The following is a 21,501-nucleotide window of genomic DNA, read 5'->3' as shown; positions in this document are numbered from 1 at the left end:
GTAATGTTTTTCTTTTAATTGGTTTTATAACTTGCAATGTGTCTTTGCTGTGCTTTTGATTCAAACTTACCTGTGTGACAGCAAATGTGAAAGTGGCTAGGAGCAGCTGTGATGCAAAGTGCTGCCTGAGCTATGTGGGGTGATGTTTCCTGGCATGCAGGATCCTGCTAGGCTTGGTGCTGGCCTAGGTCAGTGAAAGGCTGGCCAGTTTGAGTTAGAAGTCAGGGGTTAAGGATGCCTGTGTGGACTACAAGATGTTTGAAATGTCACTGGTTAACCCTTAGTAGAGATGAGCACTTAAATGCTAAGGCTTTTCTTTGAACTCTGTAGGTTTAAATCCTTGTAGCTCCAATCTGTTGTCATTAAGGTTTAAAAAGTGGTGACTTTTTGCCTCTGAATGAGAGCAAGCAAGTTAGCTAGCAGGAGCTTTTCCTGTGGGTTGTTTTGTTTTGGGTTGGGTTGGTTTTGGTTCGGTTTTTTTGTTTTGTTTTTTTTTTTTTTCCCCCTTTTCTTTCCAGATCTATTCTGGGATAGTATTGTTGGGATTTTCTTTATGGCAAGCAACTTAATGGGTGACATATCAGCACCAGTTGTCTTCAGTGAAGTAACTCTGGGTTCAGTATACAGCACTGATTTATTTTAGGTAGACAAAGCTCCAGGATACAGTATTTTCTTATAGTTGTGTAGGATTCTGGCTCCTTGGTGTTACTGTTCATCTTGGTTCTTCAACAGCTGCAAGAATGGATGAGGTCTCAGAAATAGCTCTCACGAACAGTTGTAATTAAAACTTTTCTTTATAGGCTATGTGTAACTCATCTGTGCTCATGGTATGGGAACTCAGTCCTTAATAATGTAGAGAAGTAGTTGTGTTGTAGCGCAACAGATCCAACTATACTGTGATTTTAGTGGTCTACCTTGACAACATGATAAACTCAGACAACAAACACTGTAGTTTTTAATTTGCAGTCTTTCACCTTGTTAAAGATGGGGTTTACTTTTGAAGGAACATCTCCAAATATTATGTAGTTTTAAAACTTCTTTTTTTTGCTCTTTAAATATATTGAATAGTTACTAATGCAAGTTTACTCTGTAACTATGATGATACAATTTAAATAAGTTGTTACGTAATCCTTTTCCTCATAAGTAATTCAAAGCCACTTCTTTTTCAACTACTTTATCACCGGAGCCTGTATTTCTAATCTGTCTTGATCCCATGATTCACTCAGGGTTTTTTTCTGTTTCATAGTTTTGAATAACTTGAGGAGAAAAAAAATATATGGATTTTGTTCAGTGAAATGGAGGTGTAATTGTCTTGACAGCAGTGTAGATATTTGCACTAATGGAGCTGCAGAGAGTAGTTCTGCTCTCTCAGGATAAATATAAGATGGAATTTACAGTATTATTGGAATGAAGAGTCAAATTCTTGTTACAGAGTATTCATTTTTTCATAGTTTTCCTTCCTTTTTAATATCTTCATGTGAAAACAAAATTAAAAAATTCATTCAGGTATGGCAGTCTTACTACTCTTAATGTATTCTGGAATAAGATTTTTTCCCTGGAGAGCAGTGTATGTTCTAGTGAGATAAAATGAGACATTATCTTGACTTTTGCCTTGAATTAGCCGTATTCTGCATCACAGCTTTCACAGAGATGAAAAAGCACAAGTGAGTTCTTCCTCCAGCCCTTCTCACTCCAAGCTTCTGCTGCATTGTTGCTTGATAGAGGTGGAATCCAGATTCTTTCCTACAACTTTTCTGTGTATGAATTGCGTGCACCAGCCATTAGTGTGATGCTTCTGGCACAGCCTGGATTCTGTAAGCTAATGAGCTCTTTAAGTCTTCCATCAAACACTTCATCTCTTGGAATTAGGAAGTTTTCCCTGTGCATAACCAGGTCCTTGCATTGTATCAGGTTACATAATGTCCTCCTATGCAGAAAAAAATCTAACTGTAGCTGTTAAATCATATTTATGATTCCTACTTATGGCCATACAGCAAGCCAGTACTACTGTGGTCCCTGTAGATTTTTGTATCTCTGTTGATGCTCAGAAGGATGTGGTTTGAACCAGAGCACAAGAATTCTACACACGAGACAGAGGCACTCTGGGAGTGTCTATGCATGAGAGTGGGTTAGTGCAGTAGTTAGTGTTGTAGCATATACCACAATCCCCAGTGGAATATTTTGGCATGGGGATGACTATTCATCTGTTGAGCATAACACTGGGACAGTCGTTAGTGAGAATCAGTGTTGAGGGAATGAAGTCAAAAGCAAAATGATGAACTTTGCACTTCAAGCTCTGAGCTCTGGAAAGTAACTCCAGAAAGAAGAAACTCCAAAAGGCTTTCTGTTTTTTCATAAGAATACATGGGGATCAATCATGTATGACTATTTCCCTCGAGTTATATATTTTCTGAATTTTCTTACTATATATAAAAAAGGAAAGAAAATTTGTGGGGGTTTTCTTTCTTTTTTTTTCTTCCCCCCGCCCCGGTATCAAGTCAGATAAGGCTTTAAGCCAGAAACAGTGAATATGATACTTATTATACTACTTAGTTTACAGCTTTCAACCCTTCATAAAATGAGAAAAAAAAAATGGGTAGGGCCCTTGCACACAAAATTGAAAAGAACACTAAGCATAACAAGAGTTTTTAAAATGGTTGGATTTCTTGATCAATTAAAAATGAATGGCTTTTTACATCAGTGGAAGAAACGTTTTCTCGTTTTATCCCAACCGTTCTCTCTGTACACTCAACAGTGTCTGTAAAAGTCTGAGACTGAAAATAGAGGACTGAGTCCACACTGCTAACCCAATGTGTTTAAAGAACTGATAGGGTGGGGCAGGGGAAAGGCAATTTGCTTCATTAATAAGTAAGGAGGAGGCTAATTCCTTCTCTAGTGTCAGAGACTTATCACAAATATTTGAGAATACATGAAAGTTGAAGCTGATGTTGAAATTGATTTTGACTCTGCAGTAACTATAAAGTGCAAGCATATGCCATCTTCAAAATGTGCAGTGGGCACTAACTCATCCTGGTGTGAATTAGGATTTATTCAAAGTCAACTGTGAACTGACATTTTCTCATCAATAGAGGATCAGAGATCAAAATACGAGGGAAGGACAAAACTAATGCAGAGTATATTTTTTTATAGATCTGGGAGACTTCTAAAGTGAAGTCAGCCTTAGTAGCTAAGGAGATTTTCTCAAAGGCAAAATTCATTATTTATTTGTACAGTCATATGATTTAAAAAATACTTCCTGAATTCGAACAAAGATAGAAATTCTTTGCTGGATTCCTGTGGGTTTATGGTGATAAATGATGTAGTTAGTCTACAGAATACTTCACCAGTAGAAAAATGAACTGGGGACAAAAAAAAACCCCATTTAATTTGTGTCATTGTATGTCAACTATAAAAATAATGTGGCATTTTCTTTCACTCTCACTGTTGTGATGCTGGGGTCCACTGTTAAGAATTACAACACAAATAAATTCTCTTTCTGAGAACAATAGAAAATTGAATGTTGCTTAATATGTTTATTACTGTAGCCAAAGTACACATAGTGGAGTTTGAAATGGATGTAAAATCAACTATTTTGCTCTTCCAAGATAATGAAAGAATGGTGTTGTATAATGCTGACAATGAAATATCCTGAGACTTTTTCTTTTTCTATTATGCCAGCTTAAGGATTTGATTCTCCAATTAGCTTGGATGAGTTGCAATACTTGGAGGTTAATATTACAGGCTAAAGTACTTTCTGCTGCAAGGAGATAAAATACCAGAATGGTATTTGAGTCATCAGAAGTTTAAATTAGTTGCAGCCTTGAGGTATTGACTTCTTTTACCTCTCTCCCATAAGATTGCACCTGTGTTGGGCTGCTTGTGTAACTTGTGTCACAAAATCTAATAGTTCTTTCTCAACACGATCATCAGGGTAAAAAGACTGATAAATTGTAATAGAAGGAAGGGAAATACAGATAGGTAGCTTTGTCAGACTTGGGTTTGCACTAAGAATTTCCGGGTACTGTGCACTATTTACATTTAAAAAATCCTATTTTTTAGGTCAAAATGTATTCCTTTTATCCATGTTTTCCATTTTTCCCAGTGGTGTATGATGTAAATTTTGTGCTTTACCTCCTTTTAGGGCTTAGCAAAGAGCATGTCTAAGTCAGGAAAAACCAGCAGCTTAATGTCAGTGTCTCTGCTACTCATATGTGTTGCTCCAGATTGGTGTCAGACCTGCTGGTTAGAAATTCAGTATTTTGTTTTCTTGAACACAGTGTTTGCAATTCTATGTCCTCATCACAGATATTTACAGTAAAATTAAGTCTTGACATACTTATAAGAGAGCTAAACCCAATAAATATGAGTTAGCATAAAAATATATTAAAGAAACCCTCATCTGGTATGAAAGCAGGATGGCCATTTATATACAGTTTCTATAACTTGTTTAGAAGCCATAATTTAATGATTTTCAAAAGGCCTCATGACTGTCAAATTTAAAAGTCAGCATGATTTTTCTTCTAGATTTCATTCTTAAAAATGCATGGAATTGCTTATAGCCTCTGTTAATCCTAAAGCAGTATTTTTCTTGCACAACACTTAAAAACAGTGCCTGTTTTGCAGGAGTGCTATGAGACTTTCCCACTCTTCCATAATCCCCTTAAACTCCCTTGGTGATAGGTAATTCTCTTTCCTGGTATAAGCCAAATACCACCACCTAATTCCATTTTGACATTCAGTGTTGTCAGTGGGATATTTTTAGGTTTCAGCGCAATTTAGGAGAGCTGGCTAAACTGAGTCCAAGAACAGGAAGGAGGTTCCTAGGTCCTCACTAAAAAAAATAAATTTCCAGTCTGTTTCTCCAGGGCACAGCTAGTTCCAAGCAGTGTTGGACACTACAGAAAATGTTTAGCTCTTGATATCCTGCAGGACCGATTAGTTTATGGTTGGAAGACTCTAGCTCTAAGGAATTAGAATAGAAGTCTGTCTGTATGTTGAGTGAGTACTATTTATTGCCAATTACTTACTGGCATGCTTTTAGGATCTGCTTACGGTTTACTAGCATTTGACATATTTTTCAATACATTTAAAGGGGAAAAAGAAAACCCTTTCAGGTTTGTTAGCATGTCTATACTTTTAATACACTGAGGTTTTGTCATTGTTGCAATACTTTTGTTGGCTCTGTTTTAGTAGCTAAATAAATCCAATAAGAAAATTATTTTTAATTCTGATGTACCATTGGTATTACAGGTTTATTTATGAAGTGTGATTAGGTAGTCCCTAATGCATCTTTCTTAGAATCCCAGAAAAATAGATCAAAGACACTTCACAGATCACCTAACTTTCCTGAGCCAAAGCATATCTGTGTCATTCTGGACAGGTTTGGGTTTGGTTTTGGTTTTCCTAGCTTCTTTGCGAAGGCTTCTGGTGTTAAGACTTTACCATCTTTCCAGACAGTCTGTTCCATGGCTTTGCTATCTTTATTGTTAGGAAATGTGGTCTAGTCCAGTTTCTTCCCCCTCTTTCTACTTTAGGCCTGCCATTGGTTTCTCTGTCCACAGTGAACATGGAGAATATATTCTGCTTTGTCTTCATGTATTTGAAGCCCATTTCTATATGTTCTGCCCTTTAAGCAATTCTTCTCTCCTTCATACATCTTGGTTTCTTTCAGCTTTATTCTCTAAGTTGTAGAGTACAGTTTGAAGTCCAGTTTCTGTCCCAATGTTCTTAAGCTATTGATTAAAAAATCTACTTACATCTGATCTCTAAATCATTTATACTGCTTCCCTTTGAACATTTTTTCAAATGATCTACAAATTTCTTGTAGTGGCAACAATTCAAATAATGCTTTGTTTTGGGTGAAATAATTCTTCCACTGTGTTGTTTTTTTTTTTTTAATGTAGCCTTCTGTTTCTCTGTAGTGCTTGTCTTTTCTTCAGAGTATGACATCAATGAGTCACATTCTGATTGTGATGCAAAGTAACACCCGTATGTCCCTTCTTCAGAGGACAGAGCTCACAGGTGACTGGAACAAATGTGACTTTCTAGGTGCAGTACTTCTGCAGTTCTTCCTGTTAAATGGAATTCTGCTTTTCCAGTCCTGATCTCCAGCTTCTCAGATCATTTTAAATTCTTACCTTGTCCTCCAGCATACTCCTGAAAATCTGATAAGCATGGTCTCAGTTCTGTCATCTAGATCGCTAACTGAAATAGAGAGAAGCACTGGCTCCAGAGCAGACAGAAGAACACTGTGTTCTGCATACAGCCCCACTTTCACCTTGTCAGAGGATCAATAATAAAACCTCTGGGGTTTCTACCTTCCACTTACTAGTTTTGTCAATGTCTTCTTTCTCCAGTTTGTCAGACTGTCATGTGAAATAAGGGCAAGCTTTTATTAAATTTGAGATTTCTCTGTTATCCGCAAGGCTTATACTACTGTCCAGAAAAGATATTGGATTGGCTATACCCCATTTGTTCTCAACAAATCCAGACTGGATATTACTCAGATCCTTTTATCCTTATGGGCTTAAGACAGTCCCCTATTTTTCCTGGAACTGAGTTCTCACACGCATCATGTTAAATGTTTAGCACTATATTTGTCCTTTTCCAGTCTTCTATAATTTCTACCAGTTCTCAAAGGTAATTTTAATGCCTTTGAGATAACAAGAGCCAATTTTCTAAATATGTGAGATTCCAATTTTCAAAATACTCATTGTAGCTAAGTAATCTTTAAAGTGTTAATTCCCTGTTTAGCTCAAAATAGTACCTTCTCACCACCAGGACTGATTTTTTTTTTTTTTTTTTTTTTTTTTTTTTTTTTTTTTAGCTACCTGCTTGTTCTTATGCCTTTTGTTTCTGGTTTTGTTTTTTTTTTTATTATTATTATTAAGAGATTGACAGAAGGAGATGAGACATTGGACTGGGCTAGAATTGTCTTCCTGTAACTGACTCCTGGGAGGTTTTATCCCAGTTTGTTACTTGGCTTCTCAGTTATTTCAAACTCCTGTTTTCTCATCTGCCTTGCCATTGAGAAATATCCAATTCTGTTTCTTTCTGGTTTTTTATTTACTTTCTATGAGAGCTCACATGCCAATTCTCTGGGCTTACTGAAGTCTGCATCTTAGAGATCCATGATGTTTATTTTGGCCCTTCTTATTGCTCATTTTGAACATTGCAGCTTATGACCATTATCACCCAAGATGCCATCTATTAACATTCTCCAAAAAGTTGTCACCAAGATGGTCTGAGAATGTGTAGATCAGTCACTACTCAAATTTTGGGTCTGATTCCCTTTAATTTCTGGATGTTTGAACTAGTGTATATGGGTTTGTAGCCTGTGAAAATACTGCTTTTTCATTCATCCTCTCTTGTCTGAAAAAGCTCTGTACTTGAAACTAAATATCAGAGATATTCATATGCTACAAATTAGAACTACAGCAGGCTCCTTAATGAGCCTCCCTCCTCTGGAGAACAGTAAAGCATGCAAACAGGGACCACTGTTCCCAAATACCTCCTGGAAACAATTCTATGCAATGCAAGACATTACTGTCAGATTTTTTTTGCCCATGTGCAGTCCTACACCCCTGCCCTCTGTTGCAACTCAAGTCCCTAAAACTTTTCCTGACCTTGGCGTTCCACCGGGTAGATGTCCCAAACACCCCTGTGATGTCATCTTCTGTCCAAGCCTTGAAGTGAGAGGCATCAATTTGCTGAGGAAGAACAGGCTCAAACTTTTGAGGGCTTTTTGACTTTTGTACTAGTTTGGGAAACAGAAAAATGTTTGATTACTGCTTAATTCTACTTTTGGCCTCAGAGTCAGAACATCAACAAAATTCTAACTAAACAGTTCTGCCAAATGCAGGAAAACCCTGACATACACAATAAAGAAGATTTTTTTTTTCTTTATAACAATGTTAAATAAAATTCATAACAATTTAAGAAATTTCCCACTAAAATGCTCTATTTTGAATTTTAACTATCTTTCCATTCAGCATTTTATTGTGGTTTAATTATGGCAAAAGGAGAGCTGTAAAATCCTTCAGAAACCCATTTTGTCTGCTGGCATATCAGTTCTGAAAAGCAGTTGATTCAAAACATCTCAGTAGGAAAAAAACAAAAAACAAAAGCCAAATCTTGTTCTTCACACGAATGGACTTGACACATTTTTATTTTTGAGAAGTGAATTTCTTGATAGGTTGTTTAGGGTAATCTGTTGAATCAAGTGTCTGTTCTGAATTAGGGCTATTTAGACATCCCCAGAGATGAATCTTTTTTTGGAAATAAGTTCCTTTTTTTTATTTTTTTTTTTTTAAACTTTCCCCCTCCCCTCCTTTACTTCTAAACTAAACACATGGGCCATGACTAAAAGTATATGCTGACTTAAATTTGCTGTACCTCAACATCCTTCAGCTAACAGAAACTAAAGTCTGCTTACCTTCTGAAGTGTCTCAGCAGTAGTGTTGAACAGATTTAAACCACATTTGTTTAACTTTGACCATTTAGCAGTTCACCTGAACTTTGTAAGTGCTTCTGTTTGGGCAAGGTGTGAATGTGAGACAGGACATTACTAATGGTGATTTAGAAGCATCCACAGCATGTTATGTTTGTGCTAGGGAGTGTCCACCGTTTCAAAGACTTTTTATAGTGTGATGTGATTCAATGCAGACTTTTAGATGAAATATATGGTTAAAGATGCAGTCTCTGGACTTATTGAAGTTGGTAGTAAAACTTCCACTGAACTGAAATGAAAATATGATTTCACAGATGTACTTTGTTGGTAGTTTAAAGGTCTAGTTTATTCCTTTGAGAAACTGCTGTGACAATATGTACAGAACTCAACGCCAAGATTCAAAGCTCAGTTGTTGCCGTATTAATGTGGCTTTAAGGAACAACTGCTTTCATTTATCATCTATTGTGCATATGTCCTTTCATCTAGAATATATAGCAAAGGTAATTAGTAGCATAAGGTTAGTACAAGTGGCACTTGCTTGGAAAGCAGGAAGTTTACTAAAGTATCGGCACATCAAGTATAGTTCTTCTATAGCTATAATACAAGATTAGAAGATGTTACAAGAAAGCTTTACTAACAGTTTTTTCTTGAAAACAAAACAAAAATACCCCACCCCTTCATCTTTACAGGAGGTGCATATGCTCATTTAGCACTACCACACCTGCCTTCCTTTTGAAAAACATCAGTGTGCTTAAGAATTCGTTTGTCGTCCTCTGGATGCACTGTAATAGTCTGACATCTTATTCATATTGAGGCACCCAAAATTGCACACAGTACTTGATGTGGGGCTGCATTGGTGCAGAGTGGGACAGTCACCTCCCTTGACGGGCTCACCATACTGTGCTTGGTGGGTACACCCCAGGACACGTTTGGCCCTTTTGGCTGACAGGGCATGATACTGACTCCTATTCAACTTGCTATCAGCCTAAACCCCCAGATCCCTTTCCATGGGACTGCTCTCCAGCCTCACCCCTCAGTATGTACATATAAGTAGGATTACCCCATCCCACATGAAGAATCCAGCACGTGTTCTTGTTAAATTTCATAATTTGTTTGGCGACTCCCCAGCTCCCTAGTCTGTCCAGATCCCCTCTGAAAGGCCTCTCTACCCTCAAGGGAGTCCACAGCTCCTCCTAGTTTAGTATCATCGGCAAACTTATTAATGTACATTTGATTCCTGCATCCAGATCATTTATAAAAACACTGAAGAGCACTGCCGCTAAAATTGAGCCCTGGGGAACCCCACTGGTGGCTGCCTGCCTGCCTGATGTAGCCCCATTTACTGTAACCCTTTAGGCCTGGCCCATCAGCCAACGGCTCACCAGCGTGTCATGGGCTTGTCTGGCTGTGAGCGGGACAGGTCATCCAGAGGATACTGTGAGAGACCATACCAACAGCTTGGCTAAAATCCACCCCCCACCACATCTGCTGGCTTCTCTTGGCCGGCGAGATGGGTGACCTCGTCATAAAAGGAAATCAAGTTGGTTAAGCCGGATCTTCTCCTCATGAACCCATGCTATGTCCAATGACTGTGTTGTGTCTCAGGTGTTTTCCAATAACTCCCAGAATAACCTCTGTAATTTTACCAGGCACTGAAGTGAGACTGACAGGCCTGTAATTACAGGGGTGTTCCTTCTTACCCTTCTTGAAAATTGGAATAGTATTTGCCAGCTTCCAGTTGACTGGGACCTCTCAAGACTCTCAAGACCACTAAAAAATAGCAGAGAGGTCCTGTGATGAGAGAAGGCCAGCTCCTTCAGTACTCTGGGATGGTCCCATTGGGCCCCATAGATTTATGCGCACCCAGCTGAAGCATCAAGTCTCAACCAAGTTCAGAGTCTGCTGGGGGTTTATCATCCCCCCAGTCACCGTGCGCCTGACAGGCCTGTCCCAGGGAGGCAGGGTGCAGTGCCCCTTATCGCTTTCCCTCAGGCTCCCTGGTAGGCCCTGCAGCTCTGCCGCTGAGCTGAGGCGGCCCTTGCCTGGCGTGCTCCCTCAGGAGTGCTCCCTCAGGAGCGTGGCTGAGCCTTCCCACCAAAGCTCTGCCTGGGCAGCCGTGTCAGCCATGGTGGGTGCAGACATTTGAGAGGCGATGGCTTTCTGCCAGGTGGGTACTATTGCTCTCTGGTCAAGCTGGCAAAGCTTCAGTGCCCTTCCCATGCCAGCTGCAACACCTAGCCCTGTTTGCCAGCCCTGGCTGCTAGCACTCCCCAGGGGCTGCTGCTGTACAGGGGGAGCCTTGGCTGTATTTGGTCCCAGCCCCACCAGCTGCTGTGGCAGACGTGGTGGGCTCCCAGTGTCTCTCTCATTCCCCTGAGATGATTCCGGTTCGGGAACTCCTCCCTGCACCATACCGGAGTGCTCTTCCACTGATCTTGCCGGCACCGCTCACCTCAGCACTTCATAGGGTGCTCACTGAGGGGTGAAAAACAAGGGCTGAAGGAGGAGATTGTGCTTTCCCTCCTTGGCTAAAACTTCTCTTCTGTCTCAAAGTGGAGCTGAGGTGTCGTGCTTCCTCCTCCTTCCCCTCCTGTTCATGCAGGCACAGCTGCTGCAGTCGTACGATGAGGTGAGAACACAGGGGCTTGATGGAGGGGTGCAAGTGGTGGTGTACAAAGGGCCTTTTGGAAATGACCCAGAACACTGGTGCCCTAATGCCATTTGGATGCAGACATTAGAGAAAAATAAAGGTGAAGTAAATGCAGTAAGCTATTACCAAGATGGTCAGGGGGGCTAGGAGAGACTAGAGGACCTTGGTTTGCTTCAGCTGCAAAGCTCGGTTTTAAGGTCGCTGCTGTGGTTGCCAGCTATTTGTTAGAGGACTTTTTTCCCCTCAGTCAAGGTTCGCACAAGAACAGATGTGTATAGACTGGATCACAGTTGTTTTAATCTGGAGTGTAGAAAGAAGCTTTAAAACCTTTCTGGAGTAGCCTTCCAATAAGAATACTGTAAGTCTAAACATAAACCCTGCTAATTTTCACAATAAAAAATTGATTTGAGTTTGTAGACTTCCATTGCCAAAAAGCAGACTCAAGAACAGAGATGATTTGTCCTTAAAATCCTGAGTACTGAGTGTGAGGAATGCCTCTGTAGCATTGAGTTGTCTGAATTCTTTGCTGTATATACACAATTTTTGTTGCATAATTTATTTAACTGACATTTAATTTCAACAATTCTGAGGAAAAGCTCAATAAATTAATTATATATGTAAATGACTGACCATAAATTTATCTAAAAGAAACTTTGGCACCACTTTAGTTTAGGAATGCACCTGACCTTTTCTGTTCTTTTGCACAGTGCAAGCATGAGTGTCAGTAGGAGTTTAACAAGACCCAGACAGTAGAAGCGTTGCCAGATTCTCTCTACGGTGTATGTATTTACTCCGGATTAGAGATATTTTTTTTTATTTTTTTCCTCCATAGAATGCTAGCTGTTGAAAAATATCTGCTTTCCAGATAAATTTGGAAGGCTTGGGTGGGGAGGAAAGGAGGAAGTCCAGGAACATTAAATGTTTCACACCCTGCTTTTAATCTGTGAGCCCAGGCTGGAAGAGCCTCACTTGAACTGTGTGTTTTCATGGGAATACTGTCTATGCAATCTATATTCATGTTAACACTTACGCTTCAAGTCTTTGTAAATATTTCTTTAAGCTTTTCTGTATTTCTCCAGAGCCTACCTGCTTTTGTTCTATTCACGCTGCCTTCACGCTAAAGGCAGCAAATCACTATGCTTTATTTATTTTGGAAACCCCTGGAGAGAATATGCTTGTATAGCTGAGCATTAGGAAAGTATTATTCTGTAAATGAGAAGAGACACAGATGGGATGTTCCTAGAAATTTTTGTTCAGTGGATTTCTCCTTCCTCACATCAGCCATGGGGCTCGTGTGGCGTGCTGAAAGTGATCTTATTTGAATCTTTGATGTGTTTTGGGAGTCATTTGGACATATGTTCTTTGGGAGAATTGAGTGCCTTTGCGCTATGGTCTCCTGCCTTTGCAACAAGGAATTAAATTTATTTTTCACATTTCAGCCATAAATTGTTTGGTTCTGGCTTCTCTTTGTTACACAGGGCTCTTTGCTCTCTCATTCTAAGCGAGGTGTCCTGTGTGCAAAACCAGATGACTGTCAACAGGCCTTTCATGGGACTCTGCACCAGGGGTCCTTGACAGAGGAATGTGCTTCTCATCCAGGTCTGCTATAGGGCTGACTTGTTAACATTCTGGACGTGTGCGGATTACATCTACCTAGAGAAGCCTTTGAAGTCAGAGTTTTAGTTTGTGTCCTCCTTATGGCAGTGTTTGACCATACAGTGATATTTATCACTCTTATGTACAAACCACTCTGTTGCACCAGCTCCCTCCCAAACAGAGAGCAGATTGTTTGATTTTTAAATTGAAAAAATATAGGACAAATTCAGTGAATCTAATTTGGAAAAGAGAAACCCATGAAAGAAGCATTTCAAAGATGCCTTTATGGAGGTGTATGTGGAGCTCAAAAGACAGATTTCCTTAGAGAGTTTCACAGCAAAATCTTGCTTGAGATTTCTGTGGCTAGCTTTTTACAAGTCATCTAAGTTGCTAGTCCCATTGCAGTTTGGAAGGTCTTTACCTGGTAATTCATTCCTAGGAAGTTCCCCCTTCCTCATTGCATCCTTCACTAACAGTGACATAAACCTGCAGGAGTAATGAACAATTTTACCTGTAACTCAAGCTGTTGTTTAATGCAGGATGCAAGTGGTGCTACTGTATTTGTTTCCCAGAACAGCTCTGAAACAGAGTGTGAGGCTGGCTTCCAACCGGTTTTGTCTGTTAGGCTATGTGAAATAAAATTGATGTCTCATTTTAAGCACCAATATTTTGAAATAAAAATTTTGATGTAGCCTTAAGGCAGTGTTTAGGTGATCCTCTTCAGTGCCTAAAGTTTGCTGCTATGGACAGTTCTGTATTTCAGGGTTTCTTCCTGTACCTAAAACTTCCTGGGTAAATATATTTTTCAACTGAGTCTAAACCTAATGTCAGTCTTTTACATAACTTTGCAACAAGCCAGGTTGAAAACCCTGTACTGTCCTTGATGTCAAGCATGCTGCGGCTCTCTGAGAAGTGAGGCAATTCAATTTCTAGGCCAGATGAGAGTAGATTAATGTATGAATGTGCCCAGATGCATCAATTATCTTGCATTAAATATTCTAAGAGTTTGGGTAATTTGATATCAGTAGATGACACTGAATTTATTTTTCTGCAGCATTCTTTGATGAAAGTACTAAATTAATTAGACTTCAATTTTCTGTGAATTTAGATTTGGCAGCACTAGTATAATCTCAATTTTTAAATAAAAGCTCCCTCTTCTTTATTATGTACAATAATGAGTGACTACAAGTACACTGCATTTTTTCTTCTGTATTGTGCAAAGTCTGGTTTACATAATTCTTTATGAATTGGTCATATTTAATAACTTCCTTTCAGGCACTGTCGTTTGCTGTTCACCTTTTAGTGAAAATCTTTCTTTTGTCCCTTGAGAAACTAACACTGCAATACTATTAATGAAAAGCATACTCTATCCATTTACATTTATTTCATGCAATAATTAAATAAGTATGGGAGGGGGACACAATGTGACTTTTCAGGTGACTTTGAGCAAAATTTTACTCCAGACATGCATTTGTGCTCAAGAAAGGTGGAGACATGCTCTGTGTAGCAATACCATGACTCTAGCTCTGCCCGTGTTTCTTCAGCAGGGGAAAAACTCTAGGGTGTATGTTACATCCAGCTCATGGTAAACTCTGTTGCAAAAAGTGATTTTGACTGCTGGTGTTTAGTCATCAGTTAAACATCACACTGAGAACTGTCTTGCTGGCATAGTAAATTTTATGAGTGTTACTCTGTTCTGCTTTACAAAGGAAGATTTCCAGTTTCCATGCTGCAGAAACACAGCAATGGAAAATACTGAGGAATGAAAAATAGACTTATTTTCCATTAAAAACAACTCCGCATTTACATCTTTAGGAGCTGCATTTCTTCTGTCTCCTGGTTGCAGTAACAGTCTGCTGTAATGAAGAAAAAAAAAAAAAAAACACAAAACAAAACAGATAAGGCTGTTATTTTCAGCCGTTAAGAAGTTACAAATTCAGAATTTGTCCTTATGGATGAGATGGCTGAAGCAACTGCCATGAGCCCAGATGTCTTAGCAAGGTATTTCCAAGCAAGGAAAACAGCCAAGGGACAGAAGGTTATATGTAGGCAATCCAAGTAATGAAGTATTCTTAGGTATAGCGTGAATAATGCAGCCAACCCCCTGCCCCCCCCCCCCCCCCAAAAAAAAAAAAAAAAAAACAACCAAAAAACAAAAAACCAAAACCAAAAAAAAGCTTGCACAAAAAGACATAGTTTCTTTAGTTATGAGAAATTAAATGTAAAATACTGTGTTCACGTAACATTCTGGCTGAGTTAGTTGCATGAAAAAGAGGAGAATGCCAAAATTAAGTCATAGATTGCATATATCACTTGGAAAAACTCGAGTAAAAAAATGTTCTTTTAATATGCCTAACACGATATTGCTGTAAACTTAAGAAGATGATCTGTGGCAAAATTCTGGTATGCAATTTTCATATCTTTAAAAGGTAAGGTTCAGAAATTACTTAAACAGCATGGTTATCCTCTTGTAGCTCACTAGTTGGAAGGGTGGCATTTAGAGTAGATGGGTCTGATTTTTGGTTGCTGGTAAAACCTGGATCCTAACTATAAACATAATTTTTTTTGCTTTATACTCTGAATTTCTGTAATGTTTTAGACTTAGAAATGAAGTGGTTGTTTTCAACGTAATTATGTATGCATGTTAATAGTAACCATGAATGGCATCTCTTATTTCAGTAGGACAGTATGCCAGGGAGTTACTGCATATGCAAAAAAAAAAGTCAAATTATATCTGAACAGAAGTCGGAATTGTACTATTAGATAAAGAAGGGGCTGTAGTGCTGACCTATTCATGAAACTTCAGATCATCAGAATATAAGGGAAATTATTTGGGTGTCTGATAGGACATTTTGGGAAGGGACTGACAAAAGACTGAAGGAAAACAAGGGGGACACTATTGAACTTTGACAGTAAATTACCAGAATTTGCCTTTTGTTGTGTGGAGTATGGAGTTTACTGCTTCTGGGTTTTTTGTAAAATGTAAGAACTGGGGCAAAATACAACCTCTTTGTAGTATTACACATCACCTTGTTTTTTTGCTTTGGAGTGTTGTTTTTAAATTGGGAAAAGTAAAGTAAATCTATGCTGTGGTGCAATTCTTCCAGCATAAATTCCTCTGCTCCGGTCTGGTACCATATGACACTTAGATTTTATGACAAAATAGTTCAGTACTTCACATGAATGTGATTTAGTGTTTTGGAAACATGGAGTAATTTGACTGAACCATTCTAAAGAATAAAGTTATTATTTGACAGATAAGAGAGAATGTGAAGAGAGACAGATAATTTTAAAAATTCAATGGTAAAATCCAAAGTGAATCAGATGCAAATATAAATAGTTAGTAGGTATTTCTCGATTCATCTTTACTACTAATTTCTTAAAGCCAACCTGCTCTGTCTGACCCCTCCTTATAGTCGGTCCCTTCAGCTGGCACTATGCCAAATTCAAAACTTAGTACTAGGATGATTAAGGAGGAAATGGTACAAGAGGTCCTTACTTCATTCTTCTGTTTTGTTGTTGCTTGCTTTAATACTGGTACCTAGTTTTCCCTTATAAAACTGTTCTCAATGTATGGCTTAGCTATGGAAGAGAACTGGGCAGACTCATTGGGATCTCTCTTTTTACGTGTATGGTCACGCAGATGCAAACGTTGTCTTCTGGGTCTGGCCTGAGTGTGTAGCCTGGATAATGGAATAAGTGATTTTTGCTTCTAAGACTGAGACAAACTTGTTTTCCAGTTGCAAACTTTTTACCATCAAAAGATCTATTGACCAAATAAAAAGGCTTTGAAAACTGTGTGACTTTTTATAAAAGGCCTATAGATAATCATCTATGCTATTTAAAAGTGTTCATTTGAATCACAGGTTAACTGTTTTCACTGCAGAAATATTGTTGCATCTGTCATTAAAGTATGGGTTAAATTCAGACTTTTCACCGTTAAAATACTGTACTGGGTTAAGCTATGTCCCAAATACATAACTGGGTATTATATGGTTAGTTTCCTATATGTGAAATTTCTAAGCTGCTATTTCCATTACCAAGGTATAGATGCAAACTTAATCTTGTTCATATTATAACTTTAAGCAGTGCAGGGTCCTCAGGTGGAACAATTCTAGCACTGTTTTTTTGCCTTCATAAGTGCTCTTTAGTATCACAAGTGGTTTAGGTTTGCCATGCTCTGGGTTTTGTTCAGTTACGTGTGCAAGTGAGGTTGCTTCTCAGCCTATGTAACAGAAAAAGCAGTACCAGGGCTGGGATCTTGGCAGCAGCAAATACTCGTTTGTTCTAGAGAAAATTGGAGAGGAAATTTTGAGGAGTCACTGCCAGTTCCTAGAGCAGGGCCTAGCTGAGCTCTGCTCTTACTTCCATAGACATTAATATAACTTTGGGTTGGCTGTAGCATGTGTAGCAGGGAATGTTCCCCCCAAAACATCTGTTTTGTTCAGACACTCTGAAAGCAGTAGACTAAGCCTTTCTTTGTCCCAGGCATGGCATTGGCATGTTGTAAGAATTTTCCAGAGGCAGTACCAGGAAATCCTCGTTAGAGAAGATGGTTATGGTGCCCCAAAGTGGCACAAAAACTGGGGGAAAGTCATGCTTACATTTTCAAAACACAGACCACTCTTTGCATTGTGGGCGTAGCATATCGTCTGTGTTGAGTTTGCAGTGCTGTTCCTACAGTGCAATGCTTCAGGCTTGCAAAACATTTCTGGATGCTGTCAGCCGAAGTTTGGATTCTGTAATGCCTTTGGCCAGGGCTTGTATACACAGGGAAGATGTTTTTGGAACTCACAACACATGTGTGGAGCTCCACCAAGATGAATCAGCAGCTCAGGAAACTTAGTACATATTTCTGGAGCCAATTATTTTTTTTATTATTATTATTTCTTTTTAACAAGTGAAGGCTAAGTACTGAACTTTTTCTGAAGATCAAATTCTTGCCCTGCCAAAACTTTGACCATCTCTGAACAAACGTCTGGGATGGTCAGAATAGTGGTGATGCCAAGTGTCTGTTCTTACTAAAGTGCAATATTAAACCAGTCTCACCATAGTGAAAATATACTGGACATTATAACATTGCAACATCTTAAGGAAGTGGTGTGAATGTCCTCTGCAGTGTATAAGAGAAGGATCATTATAGGAGAAGCCTGCAATCATTGTACTCTTAACAAGCTCGTAGAAAGATATCTTTATCTGGCTTAGTAACGGATTTTAAAGCACAGATAAATCTTGTTCAGTGTATATATATATATATATATATATTTAGAGTAAGAAGAGTTATGGTATGGATGTGTTTCATTGTACCACTAGCAGTTAATTCTCTATATATTTCAGCTAAACTGCTTCAGGTTTTCACTAAGGGTGGTGTGGAGGCAGGTGTCTATGTGCATTCATTTCACAGGAATGAGTGGTCCACATAACCAATACCTGATTGTTTAACTACTTCAGTGTGTTTATTATCTCTGAAAATGGAATTTGTCTCTCTGACTGATGCTGCAGTATGCTCCACAGTTATACTTTCCTCTTGTTTGCACATCCAGAGATCATTTCATATCCTATACATTTGGGTTTTAATATAGAATATTTGCAGGATATTAAATAGTGTATTGATCTTGTGATCATATTTCACTTCAAGAAAAATATCCAAGTGTGTTTAGGTGTGGAAAAAATACAGTATTCACACTGTGGTAAGCTTTTTTGGGTAAGAGGATGGCCTTCTTCCAGGGAAGGGGAGCAGTAACAAAAAAATTTACAGTTTCATGATTGAACAGATTCTGCTACCTGGAACTACTGAATAAATGGAAGTTAATGGAAATGAATGAATAGATAGGAAAAGATCAGTGGTTTTGTGACAACACTGTCCTTACCTTGCAACATACTTGCAGGTGTTCTCTGAAGTTTTTCATAAGCAGTTAAGCCTTACTTTGATTTTTCTTTTTTGCAGTAGTAGTCATTTCTAGGTACCATAGTCTTATCCACTAGCTTCTGTTTCTAATGCTATCTTTCCCCCCTGTTTGTGTCACCTTAGCTGCTGTGGTAATGCATTAATACATAAAGGTAACAGTAGCCTAGAAATAAGGCATATGATCAGTGGAATACTGCCCCTCCCCCATCTGCATTGCCCCATAACTTTGGGGCTTTTAATCTCTCTGATCATTCCACACAATTTCAAACTAAATGTTCTTCAGTTCTGCAACATCTGAACAGCCATTAGTTTGTACTTATGACAGTGTGAGGTATCTTTTAGGTCTGAAAAGCTGTGTAATCAACCCAGTAAAGACTGGTTTCCTAACCCCACTGCCCAAAAGGTTTCCATGATAACAAAGTAGATGTGAAAGAGAACAATTAAAAAAATGAAGACTCCTAAGGGAAGAAGGAGTTGTGGTGTTCTCTCGTGTCCTGCCTTGTTTATGGAATTCTTTTGTTTATGGAATCAAATCAGTGAGAAAAAAACTTCCCAAAGTAAGCAAAGATAATAGAATAGGGCAAAAAAACATTATTTTTAGATAGTAAATGCCTCAGTGCTGTTTGTCTTTCTTTCATTAAATATCTCCTGCCCAAGAAAGGAGAAATTAAAATCTGTCAAAATCAGCAGTTTTACTAGAAATGAACTGTTTTCCCTTTCTGTCCTGTATCCCCAGATTTCACTGCCAAATAACACCGACCAGTACATTAGAAAGGATCTAGAAGTAAAGCCCATCAGAGAAATTACTGTTCAACTGCAGGAAGTTCTTGATAACCTTTGGGTGACATGTTGCAAATGTGGAAATTAATGATCAATTCTAAAAAAGTCAGTAGAAGGCATTCTTACAAGACAAGCAGCCCTGGGTGTTTTGCAGTCATCAGTAGAATGGTTGAATATTCAACTACACCCTCTCTCAAACCCTAACCATCTTTAGAGGTAGCTGAGCCACACATTCTTGCAAAATCAGTAGACAAGTGAGCAATGAGAGTGCTGTGATGTGAGCTGGCACCTACCTTTATTTTTGTTCACAGAAGAGAAAATCCACTCAAAAAAAATTATTTACTCCTCCAAAAAAACATAGAAGTGAATGAACTCTTTTCTTCTATCTACCTCTGACTGAATAATCGTAGAATCAGTTAGGTTGGAAAAGACCTTTAAGCCCATCAAGTCCAACCATTAACCCAGCAGTGCCAAGCCCACCACTGAACCCTGTCCCTAAGCACCACAGCTACGTGTCTTTTAAATACCTCCTGGGATGGTGACCCCACTGCCTCCCTGGGCAGCCTGTCCCTGTACTTGACAACCCTTTTGGTGAAGAAACTTTTCTTAATATCTAAGCCGCCCCTGGTGCAACTTGAGGCCATTTCCCCTTGTCCTGTCACTTGTTCCCTGGGAGAAGGGACCGACCCTCCCTGCCCACGGCCCCTGTCAGGCAGCTGCAGGGAGCGATCAGGGCCCCCCTGAGCCTCCTCTTCTCCAGGCTGACACCCCCCCCCAGTGCCCCCAGCCCCCCCATCAGCCTTGTGCCCCGGCCCCTTCCCCAGCCCCCAGCCCAGCTCCGGGCACGCTCCAGCCCCTCCGCGTCCCCCCTGCCGTGAGGGGCCCGAAGCTGCCCCGGGGCTCGAGGGGCGGCCGCCCCGGTGCCCAGCGCAGGGCACGGTCCCTGCCCCGGCCCTGCCGGCCACGCCGCTCCGGACACCGGCCAGGGCGCTGCTGGCCGCCTCGGCCACCCGGGCATACTGCTGGCTTATGTGTAGCTGGCTGTTAACCAATGTCCATCCAGCATGCTGAATTCAAAGGAGAATTCCTGCATCCTTGCCAGAAGCAAAGTAAAAAATTTAAATTTTATGCTGCTAGCAGGACTTTCCAGGTTGCTATAGAATACCTACGTGCTTTGTGGTGAACACTCAAGCAAGCATTTGAGGTTCTTACCAAGCGCTTTCCCTGTTATTGCCTGTCACTTACCATTCTGCTTATCCCATCCGTTGAAAGGGAATTATCTAAGGATAAAGCAGTTCAGCTTTAACTAATCCTAGTAACAAAGCAAAAGCAAATTGACATGTGTTCAAGTTTTCAAAATGGCCCATGGTTATTTAATTTTAGGTGTAAGTTCCAAAAAAAGGTAGCATGTAACTTTCAGAATAAAATTAGTGCAAAGTTCTCCCAGGAAGTTTCCACTAACCTACAGTTTTCAGTTCTCTGTCTTGTTCTAAAATCTTGGGAAGAGTTACTTCATGTTACAGACACTGATTTACTTAGTGAACATTCCCATTTTCTTGTGATAGGAGGCAATATTTTTTTTGGTAGCGACTAGCAATATTCTTCACTCTGTGCTTGTCTCTTTCCGGCAATATTCTCATATTCTTTGTTTTCTTTCTGTGTATTCTTACATTCATGTGTATCAGAACTGTCCATAAAAATTATCAATATTTTCTGAGAATGCAGAAGTGTAGCTGTGCTGGAAGGAGATGTCTTATTAACTCATAGGCTATGATTAAAACACGTGGCAAATAGAAGTGGTTTTGCTTCACCTGGACTTGTAATGAGGAGTCACACCAGACATACATCTCTCTAGGTTTAAGTCTCAATTTTTAACTTTGCATCTAATTGAAGATTCATTAACCCAAAACTACAGACCATGGTACAATATAGAATATTACAGAATCTGCTGCTTTCTAGCCCAGGAGTTTGCAATATCCCACAATGAGTGGATGAATACACCCTTCTGTTTCAAAGCAATATTCCCTGACTCAAGAGCGTATTCCATAAAGTTCTTTGTAACTAAATTTTTGCTGAAATGTTTTTATATAGTGACCAATTTTGATTTACAAAACAAAG

The 21,501-nt window shown here is 39.3% G+C and overlaps 1 long non-coding RNA gene across 1 annotated transcript in view; it reads left to right on the top strand.

Annotated features, from left to right (window-relative positions):
• LOC308068355 overlaps positions 1 to 21,501 on the top strand; it is a 156,210-nt gene that overhangs the window by 82,349 nt on the left and 52,360 nt on the right. The gene's annotated exons all lie outside the window — the stretch shown is intronic.

The sequence above is a fragment of the Falco punctatus genome (assembly GCF_963210335.1).
Source record: "Falco punctatus genome assembly, chromosome: 8".
Classification (NCBI taxonomy): Eukaryota; Metazoa; Chordata; class Aves; order Falconiformes; family Falconidae; genus Falco; species Falco punctatus.
Note: the sequence above shows the minus strand (reverse complement) of the source record. Positions and strands in the feature narration are given on the sequence as shown.